Raw genomic sequence first — 22,510 nt, forward strand, 5'->3', positions numbered from 1 at the left:
ATTTTGTCATGCAATAAATTTTTTCATATAAATTACATAAAAATAGGTACATTAAAATGAGTTTCTCACTAAAAGCATCATTCATTATTGTATAATGATAGTAATAGTATAAACTTTGTTCAAAAAATTGCATTTTTTCCCCCTCATTTAAAAAAAAAATGTGGGAATTAAATACTGTTGCCAACTGGACTCGTGTAAATTTTCTGAAAGTTCAGCGATCAAAGATTAATGTATCAGTGTGTGGGTTAATAAATCAGTGTTTACAATTTATTTTTTATTGTGTTTTTCTATTTCACCAGCTAATCGGCAATGTAAAATATATTGTTTTTGAACACCAAAAAAGAACTTTAATATATAATTTGACTTATCTAATTAAGATTATTGAAATTCTGGTATATATGTTTATTTGCATTTTAATAAAACCATATCCCTCTCAAGAATGGAAATAAAGGTGAACTGCAGTTGACATGTTTTGGGATTCATTTATTCTGTTAATTTTTTGACTGTCAAATAAGTGGTTTTTTAATTTTAAAAGAAAAATTTATGTTGTCATCAATCAATTGTAGTAAAACTCTTTAGCTGTTGTGGACGAAAAAAGAAGCGGTAATAGTATTTTCAAATCATTTCTTTGTAAGTACCTGAGCATGAAATCTACATTTATTCTGCTTCTGCCCTTTCCCTGCCCCCAATATTTTGTATTTTTAGTGTATGTGATGTGATTTTATGCTTTAACATTACATAAATGTATAGTGCTGTGAAATTTGACAAATGTGTTCTAATTTTTTAATTTTATCACATTCTAGCTGCCCTAGGCTTCATATATATTTATCCAATTTGCTAAGAGAATAAAAGTGTCTGAATAAATATAAAGAGTTTTTCTCTGGCAGATATCATAGAGGTAAATTATTTTTTTTATTTATATATATATATATATATATATATAGTAATAGCTATAGTAAATTAAGGTATTAACCCCTTGGGTACATTTGACGTCTGAGACACGTCATTCACTTTTTTTCCCCTAGGAGCGGTTGACGTGTCTAAGACGTCAAACCAAAAATTAAACTCTTGGATGCATTTGATGTCTGAGAGACGACATTCACTTGTTTTCCCTAGGAGCGGATTACATGTCTAAATTTGAGGTTAGGCACAATTCTGTTCATTTCATTGTAGCTTGTATCAGTCATAATAGAAGAAGCAATTACAGTATTTCGGTGAACATTATTAGCGATACACTGCCCCATTAAGTCAAAAACAAGGAATATATTTTATAATAGTGATAGCGAAAGTGAGTTTGAGAAATCTAAAGAAGAATTGTTTAGTGATCCTGAAATTGACAGTTACCATGAAATACAAAGCGAAGGTGATGAAGACGATATTGAACTAGAAAATGATGACAATTGTAATATAATATCAAGGTTTCGAAGACGCACAAGACGTCTATTGAGCAGTGATAGTGAATCTTCTTGTGAACCGGTATCGGAGGAATGGATTTGGGAAGAAGAAGAAAATGTAGCCGATATAAAAAGTTTTTCAGAAATATCTGGAATTAATGCCTGTGTAGACTGGGTAGTAATCCTACGCCTTTAGATGTTTTGAAAGAAGTCTTGAATGAAGATTTTTGGGACACTATAGTAGAAGACACGAATAGATATGCCAGACGAGGGATAGAAAAAGAAGGTTGTATAAAAAAAATAATAATAATAAAAAGGTGGTTTCCTGTAAGTTCTGATGAAATGAAAGCTTATATTGCATTATGCATCTTGATGTCGCACATGAAGAAGCCAAAAATGCATATGTATTGGTCAAAACGATATGCAATAAGTACTCCAATTTTTGCTAGCACTATGGCACGCAATAGGCTTTTGATATTTCAAGCTTTGTACATTTTACGGATAATGAAGAGGAAAATAAAAATGACAGAATAAGAAAGAAGTATAGTGGATTACCTAAATGCTAAATTTTGTTACATTTATACTCCTAAAGTGAAGTAGCTATTGATGAATCACAACTAAAAATTATATCCCTTCCACATGCAAAAATTTTCTCAAATAAATCCGTACCCAAGGGGTTAAGCCACAGATAAAACTGATTTCAGGTATTTGAAATTGGATGATTAATTAGTATTGTCACTTATTTTTATTCTAATCTGGGGAAAAGATTTTACCGTTTAATAAGTAGTCGTAGATGGTGAAAAATGCACAAATTTTAATTTGAAATCATAATTGTGTGTAAGTTATATTTTCTTGGCTATGCTGATTGTCATGAAGCTGGAGTTGGTACTAAAACTTGTTTTAGTTGAATGTTGAAGGAAAGTAAAGTTGACTTACATATGTTATGTTGTATTATGCACTAAGGAACCGTGATTTCAAAGTATGGAACTAACATAACAAATTTGATTAATGGAAGAAACAACTACCTTGCATAAAATTCCTTGCTCTCGTAGAAGTAAATCCTGTCTATAGCTGTTTTCTGTGGCATGTTAATATAAAGTGGCTGAGTAAATGAAAATGTTTTATCAGATTTTTTATACTGTCTTCCTATATATCGTATTCAGCTGATCTGGATAATTCATAGATGCTAATTTTGTTCAGAATTAAACTTTTCTTATAGCCATCGTTCAACAGCTTGATAAGAATTTTTTCAGGGCGAAGGGTAGAGAAAAATACAATTACACAAGTATTAAAATTCTTAATCAGGACATACCCTGGGCATAAAAGAGCCATTTTATGTGCTAAATAACTGGTTAATTTTATGGAAGACAACTTGAAATAATGTTAAATTTATTAAAAAGTTGTTAAGAACTTATACATAATTATTATTTTTTAGACTGTGAGATGCATCATAAATTTTAAATGGTGCTTAGTTTGACTGAATATATGAAAATTTTATTTTATTTAAAATTTATTTGCTTATTGAATTCTTATGTTAGATGCTAATAAGTACTAATATTGAATGTTTAAATGTTCCCTTCAGCTGCTATATGAAGTGATTAAACTATACCTAAAATTGAAATTAATAATGCAAAACTGAAACTAGTTTTAAATTCTGAGTCACAAATATATCCAAAAATGTGCATAATTTTTTAAGTGCTAATTTATTTATATCTGATTATACTGATATGAAATCAGTATAATCAGATATAAATTTTTATGTATGGAAACAAGTGTATTTTTCATGTATTGTTTTTGCTTTTATATTAAATCAATTTCATTTCAATTACATTAGTTTACCAAATCCTTTCTTTAAAAAAAAAAAAAACTATAAAATCAACTTTTTGTTGTAAGATTTTATATTAATTAACTCTGTTATCTTGTTAAGTAGACTTTACTATAACTATTGTTTATCAGAATGTAAATTAGTTATAATATAAACAAGCTTCAAGTTGTTAAGTTTTTTAGCCTCTGTTTTAGAATTTCTGCCATTGCTTTTTAGTTTACTTCCAAGTCAATGAACAGTTTTATTTAAAATTTTTACTTTAGTTATGATTTTTTTAGTTAGCAGTTGGATGGAACAAAAAGTCGTATGGAAGTGTGTTACAGTTTCTTTAAGTGTTAAGTTAATCTAATGCAGTGAAATATGGGTAATAATGGAACAGTCAGTGGTCTTCAAACTTCACTAGTTTAGACCACCACCATTAATCCTTCCTGTGTGCATAAGATATGACATAAAAATGTAAAAATTTATGTAAACTTTATCCTTTACGGTTGATGAGACTTAAAATAATTCAGATTGGAACCTTACAGTATATTAACGAGGTTATAACTACGAGAAGCCATGTGACTAACTGGATCAGGCAAACAAAACATACTAACTTTCAGCGCTTACCAGCCATGCCATTGTCAGGCATTGAGGTCTCTTCTGACCAGCAGGTCTGTCTTATCTCTCTAGGACGGCAGCAGCCAAGCATTTTTTATGAATCATGTAGTTCATGTTATCATTTTAACCCAGTAGTTTCCACTTTTCTGTACCTCCATGCTCTTTTTTATAAAAAATATTGTTGTGCCCCTCTCAATTTTCATAGTAAATTTCAAAAATACTCACCTGATACTGTAGTTTATTTGATGAGCTATAAAATAATATACCATGTTATGTATAAATGTACATAAAAAATATATAAATAATAATAATTTTAAATATAATAAATATAAATCTTACAAAAAATAGAATACCTAATTAATATAACATAATGATATTTTTATGTAATTGTTAGGTTGTTATTTCAGCACATATTTTCTCAAACTGTGATATCATTAAAGATATCACTGTTATAAGGTCCCTTTCAATCACTGAACAAGATTAGTGCTTCTTCTTGAAAACGGCTACTGCAGAAAAATCACTTTCACATAAGTAAGATGTTACAAGTGGCAATAAAATTTCTAAAGCTTTGTTTGTTAAACTGGGAAAATATTTGCTTACATATAGCCACCAAAAAAAAAGAAATGAATACCCTTCTTGAAATATTTGCTTTAATGTGCTGCCACAAAATAAGTCAATTATCATTTCTTGCTGTACTGTCAGAAGGCCAAAATCTTATATTTTTCGGGGGCCCACCAGCGGCCGAGCGGTAATGTCGCTGAACACTGGTAGTTCGGTCCGAGGTTCGAATCCCGCGAACGGGCTGGCTGCATGGGCGTTTTCATGGTTTTCCCCATGTGTAACGTGTATACGAGCCAGTTTCCCTTAGAAAGTCCTCCACGAAAGGCATCCCTCCCCTTAGGCAGATAGCCCTCGAGGCTTTGCCATAATCACACATACACACCTTATATTTTTCGGTCACAAGGTTTCTTATGGATTCATGTTTCAACATGTCGCAATCTTTTTAAAGTAAAACAAGTATTGCTTCTATAGACTGTTCAAGTAAGTATTAATAAGAATTTTACCTTCTTCTATTTCATCTGCAGGACAGGTAATTTAAAAATTGGGAAACATGTTACAGTTATTTACTTTTACATAGCAAATTTATTGCTTTTACTTTGCTATTAATTGATCACAAAGATACTTCAGATATATTGGAAATTCTTCTTCCATCGTATTAACTGCAAGTGGAATCATTCTAAGTTGATCAGCATATGATTCGCCAAGCATTGTAGCTACCATGTCAGTAGCTGCAGGTAGTACTAAAATTTCTCCTAGTGATTTTTTTTTTTTTTTTTTTTTTTTTTTTTTAGCAATTTTGTAAGAAACTTTAATGATGCAAGCAGTGCTTTTGCAGTTACATGCATGGTCTTTAAAAGCATTTTTGTTGTTTATTAAAAATCTCTTAACAGGGTTCGTATTGTCATTAAGAGTCCTTAGGTTTTTTTTAAATCAAATTTTGGTCCTTAAAACTTCATAATTTCAGCCAAAATTGGCAGATGTTCCTTAATTTTAATCATTTGGAATTTCTGTCTGTTTTTATTACTGCCATTTTGAGTGTGAATTAACATTTTGGATGCTTTATTTCCCCACCACCACCCCCGATTCACAAACTTATACAGTACAAAGTCCGTAGTCCGGACTCATCAGGACTTCGGCGATTCCGGATTAGAGGTTTTTTCCGGGTTATAGATCATCAATTTAAATCTGGTAAGATGGCATGCAGAAATTATACAATTAAAATTATGATCTAAAGGGTATCAAAATTTACAAAACAAAAAGAAAAAAAAAAAAAAAGCTTAATATTTATTTCTTTACTTTATTAAACATTTCTTTCAATGTAAGTTGTTGAAGTTGTTTCGTTTTTTGTGCTAATACTTTCTCTTTAATTCTCTCTTCTATAAACAGACATAATTTCTTGTTCAGTTACAAAGTTCCACTGTCATTTTCAATAACCTCTCTGTCACTTTCTTCACTATCGGAAGCACGCATGTGTAAACACTTTACTGGCTTTACGTGCAGGCGTAAGTTTGTTGCTTTGAGGTCCGAATTGTAGATCATTCTGGATTATGGACTTTGTACTGTATAGATATCTTTTGAATGGGTTAATAGGTTATAATTTTTACCCATTTCTAATACAAATGGTAAGATACTAGAGTTTCTAAGCAAGAAATGAAACATGCATTTTGAAATTCATTTTTTCTACTGAAGAGCTCTTAAACAACTTTTCACTTCTGGTAATGTGAGTTCTATTACTAAGCGGCTTTTGAAGTTACATGCATGATCTTTAAAAGCATTTTTGTTGTTTATTAAAAATCTCTAACAGGGTTCGTATTGTCATTAAGAGTCCTTAGATTTTTTTAAATCGAATTTTGGTCCTTAAAACTCCATAATTTCAGCCAAAATTGGCAGAAGGTCCTTAATTTTAATCATTTGGAATTTCTGTCTGTTTTTATTACTGCCATTTTAAGTGTGAATTAACATTTTGGATGCTTTATTTCCCCACCACCACCCCCGATTCACAAACTTATATAGTACAAAGTCCGTAATCCGGACTCATCGGGACTTCGGCGATTCCGGATTAGGGGTTTTTCCGGGTTATAGATCATCAATTTAAATCTGGTAAGATAGCATGCAGAAATTATACAATTAAAATTATGAAATAAAGAGCAATTATGTGAGTGATTTAGTGACTTATCAAAATTTTGGCGATTTTAAGATCAGTTTTTATAGAAAATTATTAATTCCGAGATCTGGGAATTTTCCAACGATTTTTTTTTAAACATTGTAACATTGATAAATTTCATTAAAATAATGGTAATATAATGTTTAAAAAATAACATTAAAATTAAACATTTTTATTTTTTGCTGTCGTATTATAAAGTTCCATTTTGGCATCTTATACAATAGTTTGAATCTGAAAAAATAAACAAGGTATAATGGTGTAAAGCACAATTTATGAAACAGTTCTTACCAAAAGCAACCCCCCTCTTTCCCCCCTCAAAATATTTCTGGTTTTTTGCTATTACAGAATTAGTAGGGATAATTTTTCTTTAGGATTTTAGGCACTGCAGCTTGGAAAGTTTAGAAACATTTCAAGGCAAAATTTATAGACCTGTGATTCTAGAAGATTCCAGAAATGTATGACAAAGTGAAAAATATCTCCATAGTATTAACACATAATGGATGTAATTTACAGAAAGTTTGCAATGAATTTCTTACTTTTTGGAGAACGTCTGGGAGAACAATAAAAACATAATATTTGAATACTTACTTCTGATGCTAGAATCTTTTTTTTTACATGTTTATCTTCCCTTTATTTTCTGTACTTTTCACTAGACACAAATATGAAGAATATCAAAAATGCTTCTAATCTTATCACATGCACAGGCATTATAGAAAGAAATATTTTTATTAGAAAGAAATTGAAAACTGACAATTTAAATGATTCATATAATATGCCTTAATGCATCATCCACAGAACTGGCGCTAGGCATTTTCCCACCTGATGTAATCTCTGTGGATCCTACATTCTGCTGCCTAGTGCCTTTCTAAATTCTGCTTCCAATTCCTGCTCTAAATTCTAAAAGTTATGGCATTTCTAGATTTTGTTGCTCTGTATGTCACTAAATTCTAAAAATTCTGCCACACCAGCCCTTACCACATATATTTTATAATTCTTCTGAATGTTTATATAACTAAAGAAATAAAATTAGCAGCTTCTTCTATACATGCTAAATGCATTTAGTTTTTTTAGAATAACAGAAATCCTTAATTAAATTCAAAAATTCTAAAATGAAATGTGTTTAAGAAAGAAACAATACATAATGAAAATTATTCTTCAAAAATACAGTTATTATTATGTAAATTACCCAGTTGTTTATGATTTCAGCCTTTACTGTATTTCCTCACATCTGTTTCCTCATATCATAGAGTTACTGAGCCAGCTTAAATTAAAATTCTGTAGTCTTTGACCACTAGTCCACATTTTCAGTTTGAATTTGACTGCTCTTGTTTAATTACGTCACCGTGAGTTGTAATTGATTTTGTTAGCATCAGAACATGCCTTTATGTTCTAATTTTTTTAATAAGAGGCGTATTTAAACCTTTGTTTGATATTGTATTTGCTTTCAGATATAGCAATAATTTACGTCTGCCTGCGGTTTAGGACTATTTAACTTTTACCAGATCAAGTAAACCCTCATAGGTACATTGTGGAGTGGTTGATAAGTTAGGAGATAAAGCATGCAGAAACTAGTCAAAGCATTGGTTTGCATATTGAGACAGGTCTCTCATTGTTAGAAAACATGCTTAAAGAGAAGGAAATCGATATAAATTAGTCAAAATATCTGGGAAGGCTTCAAATTAAAAAGACACATAAATAATTTTATGCGTGTTGTTGTTACAAAGCATAAATGTTTTGTAGCTTTTAATGTGGAATTTATCTTAAAATTGTTTAAGAATGAATGTCATTAAATTACAATTTTATTAGATAGTTATTTTTAATTGGGCTTTTTTTTTAACAAATATTGTTAAAAATAAGTAAAATTAATAGTGACCATGTAAATCCATACTGACTAAGGTTATCTAACTTCCTAATTTAATTAGTTATAACTAACTGCTCACCCTTAAAGATTATCTCTGTATATTAAAGCAAGTTATAGCCTTTCATTAATCCTTACCATGGTCACAAGATAAAACACAAAAATGTAAAACTTATTCTTTGCATCTGGTGACACTTTAAATAATATAAAACTACTTGTCACCTGTGGTGCTTAATGTCTTATTGGAACCTCAAAGTATATTAACTGGGTTACAATCCCTGGAACTCTACATATAGCTACGACATTAACTGCATCAGACAGAGCGTAACTAACTTTCAAAACTTGCCAACTATGCAACATCAGGCCTATCAGGTCTGTTCTTATCAGCAGGTCTCTCTCTAGGCGAGCTGCAGTAGTGCCAACATCCAGTCTTTTATTATAAATCATCCTGATTATGATCTTGCTTCCCATTTTAATCCACACCGCTTGACCTGCTATTTACTAAACCTCAAGTCTGAGCAAGTATGTTACAAAATGAAGCATAAAAGAATCTCAACTTAAAAGCTAATTGTTAGTAAAACATAAATGAAATGTCACTTGTCTTCTTTCAAATTATATCCAACTATTATAAAGTGTAAATACGGGATACATTTTATAAAGTCGATTTTATTCTCAAACTTATTAATAATTTGTTTATTAATTCATGTTTAATCCATCTTACGGATTCATCCTACTTACGGATCTGTGTTGTTTTTAGGATAGTATTACAAAAATGAAGTTCAGGCATAGTTAATATTTTTGATTGAATTTATTCAGTTCCCATTTGCTATAGGCCCATAATTTTTTATCATTAATGGTACTTAAAAGTACTTAATTTCTAAAATTTCTCTTGTCTTGCCAATATGATCTGCGTGTATTTTATTGGGTTTCATGCTGTGTGCTGGCAAAATATTTATACAGAGCATACACATTCATCATTCTTGGCCATTAGTAACCTTACATGTAAATCTTGATGATAAGCGTGTTGGATCATATGTTCTGTATTTAAGACAATTTTGCATAATTGTATAACTGCTACTTATTGACATGACATTTACTTGTACCAACTTCCTTTCCTTCAGTCAGTTTTGTTTTCAACCCAGTTATATATTTATCTGTCTAAAAGGGATATTATTTCATATCAAATAAAAATAATTTATTGCAGTTTTGGAATTTACCCCAATGTTACTTTATAAGTGTAGTAAGAGCAAAGTCTTTCATGGTTCGTATCAAAGTAGTTCTCGCATGCACTACTAACAGACATACTACGAGATGCTACTTCACTACTATGCAGGAAATCTTCTGTTTACCAAATCTTACCTTTCACCGAGATGAATCGAGCACTTGTATAGTGTTTCCTTCAACTCAAACACGAAAGTGAGACATGATGTTGTAATCCTATCTTGAGTATGGATGGATTTCTAGCTTTCATGCACATGACACATGAATGAGGTTGGTGAATTGCCCATTACTCTTTTGCTGTTTCTTCTTTTCCGACACTGTTTTTTTTTTTGGGGGGGGGGTTGTTTTCAGCAAAAATATTTTAATAACATCTGTTAGAGACCACTGTTTTAACCTATGCTGCTTGACATAAAATTTGTTTACTATTTAATAAAGCTGTAGACTGAGAAAGTACATGAGGGCAGAAGAAAGAATCAATATAAAGTTGTTAGTAAAACATAAATAAAATATCATTTACCTTTAAAGTATCTTGACTTATAAGCATGAAATATAAATGTTTCAGAAAATTTTGTAATTTAATGCTAATTACTTTATAAGCTTTACAATGTCGATTTTCTCAAATTTGTTTTTATAATTTTGTTAATTATTAGGTTATGTTTCATAAAAATGTATTCTTTGTTACAAATCTGTTTTATTTGTAGAATGATATTATAAAAGTGAAATTCGAACATAGGTAATTAATTTAAATTTATTCAGTTCCCATTTGCTTATATGGTTCTTAGAAGTACTGAGTTTCTATGTGCAAAAATAAACTTTATGCATATTAATTAATTTTTTTATGCTTTAATTTTTAGCTTGTAGCATTTTCTGAACAGCTGAAGCAAGACTTAACATCATCTACTTCTCAAAATGGTAGCGAAAAATCTCGAAGTGGGAGATCTTGTTTGGGCCAAAATGAAAGGCTTTCCAGCATGGCCAGCCAAAATAATTGAACCTCCAGCAGATGCAAAATCTAGCAAACCAAAGAAAGAGCACCATTATGTTTATTTTTTTGGTTCAGACAATCATGCATGGATAATGGATGATAACATTGTACCACATACAGACAGTATGCTGGAGACTGGTGGTAAAAAACGTTCAGCTGCACTGCAGAAAGCTGTTGAAGCAATTTTAAATTACAGTAAACACAATTTTAAGAAAGATAAGCCATCCACACATAAAGCTGATAAAACAGATATTCAGGTCGAGAAAGATTCCCCTAAAAACAAGTCAACTCAGCTTGTCAATAATGTTGCAAAAAAGCGTGAAAATAAAGTAGTGAAAAAAGTTCAACTTTCCAAAAAGGTTAAAGTGATAAATATAGAAAAGAGAACACCCAAGAAGCGTCCTTCAGCCCATGAATCTGATGATGAGAATAATGAAGCTTCTGTATCTCCTAAGAGAAGCAGGATTAATAATACTGATGAATATTCTGCACTTTTGGCTAGTGTTCCACCCAACATGACATATTCCCATATTCCCTCCTATGATGATGATTCTCACTTGCATCAGCCTCCGTCAATTTTAGGCAGGCCACCCTATGTCGAACGACCAGCTACTCCTCTGCTAGATATTGAAACTGTCAGTGAAACCTTGAAGACAAAGCATGTCAAGCCTACAGATAAAAAAATTGGTTTCTTGGGGTTGGGTATAATGGGAAGAGGCATTGTTAAGAACTTATTAAATTCAGGACATCAGGTAACAGTTTGGAATCGAAGTCCAGGAAAAGTGGAAAACTTTGCAAGAGCTGGTGCACAAAGAGGTATGACTCCGGCTGATGTTGTTACAGCCTCTGATATAACATTCTGCTGTGTTTCTGATCCAGAAGCAGCAAAATCATTGGTGTTTGGAAACTGTGGTGTATTGAAGGCTTTGGAAAGTTGTGGTGTAGGTGGGAAAGGATATGTGGAAATGACTTCCATTGATCCTGACACATCTCGGGATATAGCTGAAGCAATAACCACTAATGGAGGCAAATATCTTGAAGCCCCAGTTAATGGTTCAAAGAGACAAGCAGAAGAAGGCACCTTATTTATTCTAGCTGCTGGGGACAGATCCTTATTTGGAGATTGTGAAACTTGCTTTCATGCAATGGGAAATCATGCATATTATATTAGTTGTGAAGTAGGAAATGGTTCAAAGATGAATCTTGTTCTTAGCATGCTCCTTGGAACAACATATGCAGCACTGTCAGAAGCTATGGCTTTAGTAGAAAGAGCAAAACTTTCACAGGATGACTTTTTGGAAATCCTTTCATTGGGAAGCTTAAATAGTGAAGCAATGCTGGACAAAGGTCACTCAATACTTGTTCGAGATTTTTCGACTAATACACCTTTGAAACATATGCAGAAAGATTTGAATTTAGCCCTAATGATGGGCCATCATCTTGAGCAACCTTTGCCTCTTGCTGCTGCAGCAAATGAAATTTATAAACATGCGAAGCTCCTCAGATACTCTGACCATGATGTTTGTGCTGTGTATATGGGTGCAAAGTACTAATTGTGCTGTTCTGTTCATAGCAGACTGTTAACTGTATTGTTATATACATATTATATATCCAAAGCAGATGATCTTTGCATTTTACAAAGCTCATTGTAAATGTATCTGAAAATTGCATGAGTCCATTAAAAGTATCATTTGCAAATCATATTTTACGATTCTTGTCCAAGCAAGCATGGATTATCATCTGGCTAAATTATGGGACCAATGTGATACATTTGGTACCTTCGTTGTTACTAAATCATCACTAAATATTTTAATCATTTTCATCAGTAATTTCTCTTACCTTGGTAAAGTGAATGAAAGAATGTCAAAGACAGGCAGCCATAGGGTGCTTAGCCATGACTGAATACACAAAAAATTAGAATGGCCACAAAAATTCACTTGGCATCTGGAAAAAAATAAAAGTATTCTGTTAGCAGTATTTTAATTTTTGTGCAAAAAATATATTGGTGTTGAATAATTTAGCTATCAAAACAGTAAATTTGACTAGGGTTATTGTTTATTGTCTGTAAGTATATTCATAAAAGTTGTTGTGAGCAAAGTTAAAAATGATTTGAATACTTCATCCTTTATATATATCATAGTTGCCAACACTTCAGTTTTTATCAAAAGACTTCCATTTCTTTGTATTATCTCTTGGTAGATTACCAAATCTCTCTGTTTTGAATTTCTAGATTTTACTTAGGAAACTGTTTCCTGCCAATAAATTAAATTTGTCGAATTTGAAACTGAATTGTGGAAATTTCATTAGCGCACTGCCTTGTGATTTTCAGCATCTTACTAAATTTGTTTCAATCATAGTTGTCTTCATGTACTGTAGGCATCTGTGGAACTTTCTAAACTAATGTTTAATCAGTTAATGTCTGTATTTCTTTTCATTTTAAATTAATATGTGATACACAATTAAGTTTCTCCTCATAGGGGTATGTACATTAATTATTTTATTTTTATCTTATTTAAAAGTACTTAATAATGATTAAATATTAGAAGCCTTCCTTACTTAAGATATTCCCATTTGGAAAGTACAAAATAAAATTAACCAAATAACATAAAATATTAAACATCTAATTAAATAATAATAAATTCCATATTACAGAAATTTCAGAAAGCTGAGTCATGTTAGAAAATGAATAATTTAAGTCAGTTTGGAATCTTTTTAAATATGGTGTCACTGTGCAGCATAAAAACTTTCCCAAAGCTCCCCTCCCCAATGAAAACTCCCACTTTCCCATATTTCAAAGCCAGCAGAAATAATATATATCATAGCTGCCACCTCTTCTGGTTTCCCATCACATCTCCCAAAAGATCAACGAATCTCCCCATTTTTAGCCTTTACAAAAGAAAATGTTACCCAGCAATATTGATCTGATTTGTCTTAATATACTATAGATGTTTGTACATTTTTATAAAATTCAAGCAGTGTTTATATTTAATTTTGTTTACTTCAGCATGTGGTTCATTACCAAGTTCATCCACCCAAAATACTATGCATATTAATTATTCATTTTATTTTCATCGTAACTAAAAGTACTTCAACAAGTTTCCTTCATTACTTGGAATTTTGTTGGTATAAAAGTGTAAGAAAATTATGAAGGGAAATTAATCAAAAAACCTTAAAATTTAGAATATCATTTGAGTGCTAATTTATTTTACACCTGAATTGAATTACAAACAGGTCAGTAACTTGAATTGTGCATTAAAAAGTCAGTTTGAAGTTTCTTTGGAATAATGCCACCATACAGCAAGAATCTCCCAGTTTAAGATTTCAAATTTGGCAGCTGTGATGTATTATATATATATGTATTGAGAGTGTTTATACTAAATATAGCTACCTTCAAATTACGTACAAATAAAATGAATGCTTATTTGTATGTTATGAATTTTTACCATGTGTGTCTCAGGGAAGAAATGCAAAATCCCCCCTCAATATATATGTAGCTTTTTTTAATTGTGTGTATTTCTTCAAATGGAAGATTGTTAAATATATTATTTAATCTCCTCCTTTTTTTTAAGCTGTGTGTTAACAGCTGTTTGAATAGTTTGTTGATTTTTATTTTGTATGTTTTTCAAGTTTTGTTTTTTAAATGTTTATAGGTTATCACATTTATTTAGTTTTTCATTATTTTTAAAAAAATATGTATCTTTTATAATTGTCCGTGAGCAAACTTTCAAGTAATTAAATATTGGTAATTAAGAGAATGAAATGATGAATAAGCTTAGGTAGAATTTCGGATTATATCCACATAAAGGAGAAAAGATTGGTTGTAACTTTATGATACTGAAAAAAGAATTATGGGAATTCAGAGTATCTCCATATCCATAAAGTTTGCCATATAGCTGGTAAACAGCCTTTCTTATTTTACAAAACTACAGCTGAGCCCCTCTTCTAATAAATGGAATTCTTGGATTTTATTTTATTATAAACAGTTTATTACTGAAGGAAAAGCTGAAGACTAATGCTGAAAGATCTTGTATATGTCCCCTATAAAAAGAGCTTGCCTGTGTCTATCACACTAAAAAGTTCTACAATTTTAGTTTTGTAAATGAGTGTAAAGTATATAAGTAATAATGAAATAGTTTTATGAAAAGCTAAATTTTTAAGAGTTAGGTAAAATTCTATTTAATTTCCACTTTCTTAAATTAGTAACTACATTGTTATACTTCAGGTAAGGTTGAAAAATGAAGTATAGTTTACAATTACGATGGAAACAAAAAATTCCTCATTAATTTTTATTGCTAAGTTTGGTTAGATAAATTATTTAATTTAGTTACAAGGATTACTCTGAAATTTTTTAGATATACATAGTTTTTTTATTATTATTATTTATACTTAACGAAATTTTAGGAGTGTTCAGGTTAGTCTCCTTCAGCATCAATGCACTTCTGTAGGCAGATTTTCCAAAGCTTAATCCTTTGAGGGGCAGTATATAAAATAATTAAATTGTGATAAATTTTGCATAAATTGTAACTCATGAACCCTAAGAATACAAAATTGAGACTTAACAAAAAAATCTAGAGCCCCTTAATTTTGAGGGCCAGTATATATTATATACCGGTGCCCCTTTATGACATACCCCTCCCCCACAGATAGCTGCCAGTTTTTTTTTTTTTTTTTTCCCCTGCTTATTTTTGCATACTTTTGATGTGTGTATATAGAGATGGGTGTTTGAATATAGTTATGTTAAGTTTGAAGTCAAAAACGTTTTTAATTTTGTTAGAAATTTACAATTTTAAAGATAAAATTGACATCTTTATGGAATTAAGTTTAAATGTCATCCTGAATAACAATCAAAAACAAAGTCCAACATTACGCTGATTCTTAATGTTGGACTTTGTTTTTGATCTTTATGCACTTTGATGATGCCACCCAGGTGAATATACTTATGTAAAATATGGGTGAAAATCTTTTGGAAGTGATTTAAATTCAATTTTGTTTTTGGTAAATGTAGGTTAAAATATATCATTTTGTTTGGAAAGAAAAGCTGTTAAATTATTTTATTTTTTGATACAACTCAAAGCCCTTATTTCGATCAAGATTTAAAAAAAAAACTCATATAATTGCTTTCCCCCTTTTTCCCCCTCCCCTTTGAGAGATAAATGTTTTGCATTTAAAACTGGCTTTGGAAATATTTTCCCTGCTGTCACCAACTGTGAAGACTTCTTCTGAAAACCAGGTACTTGTATCCTAACCCAAGGGAAAATTTTTTCTTCTGATTCCTAGTTTCTCATCTGAAATTAACAAAAACGATACCCTAAAGCATAAAAGTATGCTTTCAAATCAGCACTTTTTCTGTTACCCTAAAGCAGTGTTTCTCAAACTTATTTATTCTACCGCCCCCTTTGAAAATCAATTATTTTTCATCGCCCTGCACTTTTTATACACTCCTAAAACTTAAAAACCACAATTTCATTACATTAATTTAGTTATAGTGTGCTATATTAGTCGGTTCTGGTGTTTAAACTTACATTCTAAACTAAAAATTTTTACCAGTGAGAGCAATTAAAACGCAACTTTATAATATTAATAATATATTTTAATCAAATTAAAAGAAACAATATAGATAGGTAATCAATTTTAGTTTTTAAACTAATCTAATGGGATGGATGATTCTATTCTGAAAAGGGGCGATGCGCTGAGATGGACTTTTTCCTCAGACCGGTTTTACTGAAGCACGCATGGTAAGTAAACATTTCTCTTTTGTCTCAACCCTATTTTGATGTACTCGAAGCAGACCTGACGCATGTGTAAAAGCGCTGAAGGTTTCTCCATACGAAAACGGACAGTACGTCTACGGAGCACAATATCATAAGTGCACCGGCTCCCGCAGTTAGTTTTTTCCCTTGGAATGTTTGCCATATTTGGCGATTCATGCATTTACACAGCTATATGCTTTTCGTCATTTTACAACGTACGCGCATACAGTGTACGGGCTATCCTACAAAATCTATGTTAAGTATTTTAAGTTTTTATACCATCATACAGGGTAGAAATATAAACTAAGTATTCGTTATTGTGTAGTAGGTAGGTTTTAATTCTAGTAAAATTTAAAATATAAAGTAAACCAAATTACAAATCTACCATCGCTTCCCTAACCCACGTCAGCAGCCCCCATTTTTTTTCTGGGCCCCTTAACGCTTCCTCTAGGTCTCAAACGCCCACAAGGGGGCGTTATCGCCCACTTTGGGAAAGACTGCCCTAAAGCATAAAAGTATGCTTTCAAATCAGCACTTTTTCTGTTCCACTAAGAGACTTGCCTAAAGTGCATTTCTGTTTTACCTGTTTGTAAGTGAGCTTTCCTTTTGTGTGATATTATCACAGCCTCTTTGTGAAGATAGCATTGCAAATTAGCTGTCAATCACCTCTTGCCATTTTGGCTGCATTCTAGGATTTTAGAAAATACAAAGCTATGGCTGCCTTTTGGGTCTAACATGCCACATTTAACCCTTACAGTTGTGTAACGGTTTGACCCTAGATGGCAATTTTGAAATCGATATGTCTTTATCCGGGTAAAGACACTGTTTAGGTGAAATTAAAATTTTGCCTAAACAGAGATCAATGAGAAACACAACTGGAGTAAGCAAAAAATAAAATAAAACTAAAATAATTTTATCCATTCTCAGTGCAGGATCAGTAAATCCCCATGAACATAATATTGAATCCTAAACAACTTTAAATTAATCATAAACAAATGATTACGTTATAAAATGTTATAATATAAAAAAATTCTGTCATCTCACAGAGTAGAAAAGGAGAAGCCTGGTGCTGCTATCTATTGGCATGGTACCGTCAGTATGGGCACCGGTAGATTTTATATACCGGTCTTTAAATCGTATAAATAATCTTTTAATTATCAGTTCTGACTGCAGTGCAGTAAATATGAAAGATTCAGAATGTGTACATTCATATATTTGCAGATTTTGAATTTTTTCTTCCCCTCCAATAGAATTTATGAATCTTCAAATATGATTCCTTGGATTGAGGTATATGCCATTTAGAATCAAAAGGAAACACTAGAAACGTATGATTACAGCTTTTGGTGTATAAAAATTAGCATTTTTAATATGGTTAAAAAATTGACAACAATATATTTTATATACCTGTGTTCTTTAAGGAGTTAAATGCCTCAAGCCATTCATTTCTTAGAATCAATGAAAAAAGGTGCATTTATAGTGTCATCAGCCTCATCTTTGGAATGAAAATGACATCCATGTAAGTTCTTTTTTAGATGAAGAAATAGCCTAGTCAGGCATAGCTAGATCAGGTGAATAGGGTGGATGTTCTATCACTTTTATGTGTTTTTGTTCATGAAACACAACTGTCAATCTTGCTGAATAAGAAGATGCATTGTCATGGTGGAGCATGAGCCATTCTTTTCTTGGAAGAATTTTTGGAGAAACGTAATGATGTAGCAGTTAGCTTTAACTGTCTTCTGTCCTTCCAGTTTGATGGCTTTGGCAGTCCTGTACTTCTGAAGGAAACAGCATACATTACTTTTTTCATGGCATGTTGTTTTTTCACCACTGTGGGTGTGGGATCATCTTCAGAGGCTTAAATTGTATTGTCTTGACCGATTTTTGAAAATAATGTGATATCAACCATCTTTAAGTAATAAGGGCTTCTTTACTGACTCTGACACGCTCCTCCTTTTGGTGCTCGGTGCACTTGCGCTAAAAAGACGTGCCAAGCATGTCGAGATGCTTTTGTCTCAAACTGCAAGCGATATGAACACCATGTCGATAGGCATTTATCGCAAAAATGAAAATAACGTGGTGCGCACGTTAACAACAATCTCGCCTAACAATGAGATTGTTTATTTCTCGAGTTACAGCTCTGGATTGCACTCGCAGACACAGAGCGGCGTAAATGAGACACTTTACCTCTTGTTATATTGTAGCGCACGGCACCGCTACTGTGAAGTTTAGTCGTACCACAAGTAGTTAAACTATGGGGAATCCAATGTCAAACCATTTTCATATGCAATTCTTCATAAATAACTTTATGTATGGCAGCAGCTTCTGTATCATTTTGTAGGTGCAGCAATTTATGGTAGACACATTATCCAGGATTATAAGGCTGACAACAACCTTTTCTTTGTGTTCTTCATCCTGAAGAGAGTTACAACCTTTATGAAATTCTGTAAACTATTTGGATACAGTAGCACAAGATGGACCTTCATTTCAAATACTAATTGTAGACATTGAATGCATTCTTCTTGATTTAATCCCACTTTAAAAATCATAGCATGATAATGTTATCGCATCAAATGTATTTTTTCTTCAACAGAAGACATAAAATTGATTTTATGTTAAACTACTTGTAATTGACCAGTTAAAAATCGTCTACTAGGTTAAAATAGTTCATATTTTTAAATCTAACCATTATTTTTATTTTTATTTTTTTCTGCTACTTCATCTGTGCATATCTAAAAAATTTCAGAATGATCTCCATACTTCTTTTAAACTGGTACACTGTTGTGTAAAGGCATATTCCAGTCTTCCTAATGAATCTGTGAATATACAACAGCTTAAAAAAGTAAATTAGTCCTATAACAGTTATTTTATGTTTACCTCTTAGTAACATTTTATAATATACTATAAGTGTAGTAAATAAAATACATAGTATTTTATAATTTATCATTTGGCAAAATGTCTAACTCTGTATCTTTTCAGTTGTCATATGCATCCAGTGTAAAACTGATTGATGATGAAAAAATTTGATTTTTTGTAATAATTTGTAGTGAATAAGTGGCATGAATGAAAGCCCACAGAATTAGGGGGTGAAAAATGAATTTAACACGTAGTAACTCTTTATAGAAGAAAGATGATTTTGACCAGGTTTTTGTAGATCTTATTTTCACAATTATTTCCTTCGTTAAAATAGTTTTTGCAGAACTTTGTATGGAATGAGATATTTTGAAAACAGAACATTACCATCTTTTAAATAGCTTTTACTGAATTTTAGGCAGATAGACTTGTAGTAATTAAACAACTTGACCATTCTCTGAATTCTGCATTATTGTATTCATTTTGTCTATGTTTACAAAATCATTTATGGATTTATTTTTTTATCATTTATGTTCATTGAAATAACTTAGAATATGAAATTGGTTTGGTAATGATATCTGTTGAATTGTATGGATGGGTATTCACAATAAAAGTAGTAGGTTTTTTTCGTGATCTATCTCAGTTGCCTCAAAGATTTATTTCCGTATGAGAGTAATATTAAACAAAAGAACTATTTCTAAATTTATTTATGCGAGTGACAACATAAACCAAAACTATGTATGTATTTGTTCCTGTTTAATGTATTACATATTCCTTTTTAAAGCCATTTTCTCATCCAACTGTATTCTGTATTAAAGTTAGGGAAAAAATACAAATCCATAAATTTAAATGATTTGAATGTTCCACTATAGCCATACCTATTTCATATGGGAAGGAACCATAGCATATTTTTACACCACCAATTTTTTACTAGCATAATTAGGTATGGCATCAGTAAAATGGATATTATATACTTATCACACATTTAAAAAAAAAAAAAAAAACAAAACAAAACAAAATTGTGGATTTGTGATGTTGCTGTCAGGCAAGTAAGAAAAGTCACAACAGAATTTAATGATGGTTATAAAATGTTTTATTGTGCATAATATGGCATTAAGTTAAAACCTAAAGGCATTTTTTAATTATTTTAATAGAAAAATTGCTTAAAATAATGATATATAGTTGTTGTTTCGTATATTTCAGATCTTGGACCAGACCCAGTCCACATATTTATCATGGTTAGGAAGAGACAATAGTATCTGTTGTTGAGCAAAGCCTGGGACACTTTATAGATGCAGTGTGACTTTTCCTAGCTTCATCCCAATTTTGATAAGGATCATACTTGGAGGCTGTATAGAAGAATCTTCTATATCAGACTCTTAAGAAGACTTTCAGTTCTATAATATTTTAAGTGTCCTCATGCCACAAAGATGCTTTACATATATATACAAACATCCATGCCTTCTGTGGGATTCGAACCTGGGCTAAACAATGTAGCACTGCTACCCACTGTACCAATCAGCATGACTCGTATTAAGTTAAAAACTAAAAAAGATTTTTAAGTACAATAGATAAAATATTGAAATACTTGAGTGCTTGACATAAAACATTTCAAAATATGGCTTTAAATTTTACAGAAGTTAAATAATATGGAAATCTAATATAGTATCCAGAAATTTGGGGGGGAATAAGCATTATTAATAGGCAAAACCTCAGTAATAAAATGACATTTTCTTGATAAACCACTATATGCAAGAGAAAAGTCAATCAGTAGGTTACAGACTGCTGTTGGATAAGAGCAAATAACAGTGAATAGTTTCAGTGTCACCTGGTTGCAACACTGTCATATTTCATATTACGCGCAGCGCGAATGAAAGATACACACAGAGACAGACTCTTTGTTTTATTATATGTAGAGATTGACTCAGCAATTCCACAAATCACTTGACGGTATGTGAAGGCAGTTTTAAAATGGCTACCATGTTAGAGAAATGTATATTAGAAAAGTAGCAAGATCTGAATTTTTTTGTGTGTGAGGTAGTAGGGATCGGTAGGTATTTATATCCAGAGGTGAATCTGACTGAATCATCTCTAATATGATTGATGTTGCAGGTTTGGGTAATATTACAACAGTTAATTGAGTCTCCAAGCCTGCTGAGCTATAGCATATTGTTCCATCATAATAATACCTTTAATAACCTCAATACAGTCCCAAACCTATTAATTTAGTACTCAAGATATGAAGAACTGGGTCATTGTTTTTCCATATTTAGTGCTCTATCTTTAATAACCTCAATACAGTCCCAAACCTATTAATTTACTACTCAAGATATGAAGAACTGGGTCATTGTTTTTCCATATTTAGTGCTCATAGAATTTGTGTTGTGTGTCTTCCAAAAAATCCATAAAACTTTAAAACTGATGTCCTGAGATTGGATTTTGCCTAAATTCAAATTTAAATCAGCATGATCTTTAAAAAAATAGGGAAAAGAGAGTTTTCTTCTAATGTTTTGGTGAAAGTACTGTTCTTATTCAATCTCTATTGTGCTGCAATGTTTTATGGAAGAAAGAAGGATAGTTTCTATGTGAATAGCCAAGTACTAAGTTTTATACTAATTAGGAAACCTGAAGATTTAATTTTGTTTAGTCACCGTACTTTCATTTAGAGTAGCTGAAGTGAAGGCTGAACTCTGAATTATTTTTATTATCTCAAAAAACCTTTCCATTTTCAGGTCCATTTCAGTTCCCTTGTAGGTTTATTTACCCACACCAAATTCTAACTTTCATCTGATTATAACTTTCTAATATCTGGTGTGATAAAAATTATTTCCCCCCCTTCACTTTGACATGTATTGGGAGACCATTCATGCAAAGATGTTTTTCACAGTATTATTTAAAGCAGTTGCCTTTTTTTTTTAATCCAATAGCATCACAGGTTGTTTAATAGAGAGCAGTTTTATACGATGTAGTAAAGGACATAAAATGTTTTTCTCTCAGGTTGTAGAAAATTTTCTTAGTAGGTATTGCTGAGTATTTGTTTTTCTGTCTCACAATACTGACCAAGAAATATGCGCATTATTTTAGGTCTCTGGAAATAAACTAGTTGAGAGTCATTTTTATTTTACACAGGATGTCTTGGAAAGAAATGATGAAAAAAGATGCATGCATCCAAATATCAGATATGTATTTCAAATAATTCACACATATATCCAAAATCGGAGTCTTTATTTAGTAACATCTGTGCGACGGCCGTCTGTATCTAGGTGACATTCTATCTCATTTCACATGTTTTAAAGCATCAC

The 22,510-nt window shown here is 31.4% G+C and overlaps 1 pseudogene across 6 annotated transcripts in view; it reads left to right on the forward strand.

Moving 5' to 3' along the window:
* The window catches only part of LOC118194838 (uncharacterized), a 73,732-nt pseudogene extending 53,887 nt beyond the window's left edge, over positions 1 to 19,845 (forward strand). For all 6 annotated transcript variants that reach the window (XR_015042812.1, XR_015042811.1, XR_015042814.1 and 3 more), the window contains 2 exons: positions 804 to 898; positions 10,478 to 19,845. The product of XR_015042812.1 is annotated as an uncharacterized LOC118194838, transcript variant X3 (transcript). The remainder of the gene's footprint in view (positions 1 to 803; positions 899 to 10,477) is intronic.
* The last annotated feature ends 2,665 nt before the right edge of the window (positions 19,846 to 22,510 follow it).

This window comes from Stegodyphus dumicola, chromosome 8 (assembly GCF_044657685.1).
Source record: "Stegodyphus dumicola isolate Sdum_Otavi_A_Nest chromosome 8, ASM4465768v1".
NCBI classification, from domain to species: domain Eukaryota; kingdom Metazoa; phylum Arthropoda; class Arachnida; order Araneae; family Eresidae; genus Stegodyphus; species Stegodyphus dumicola.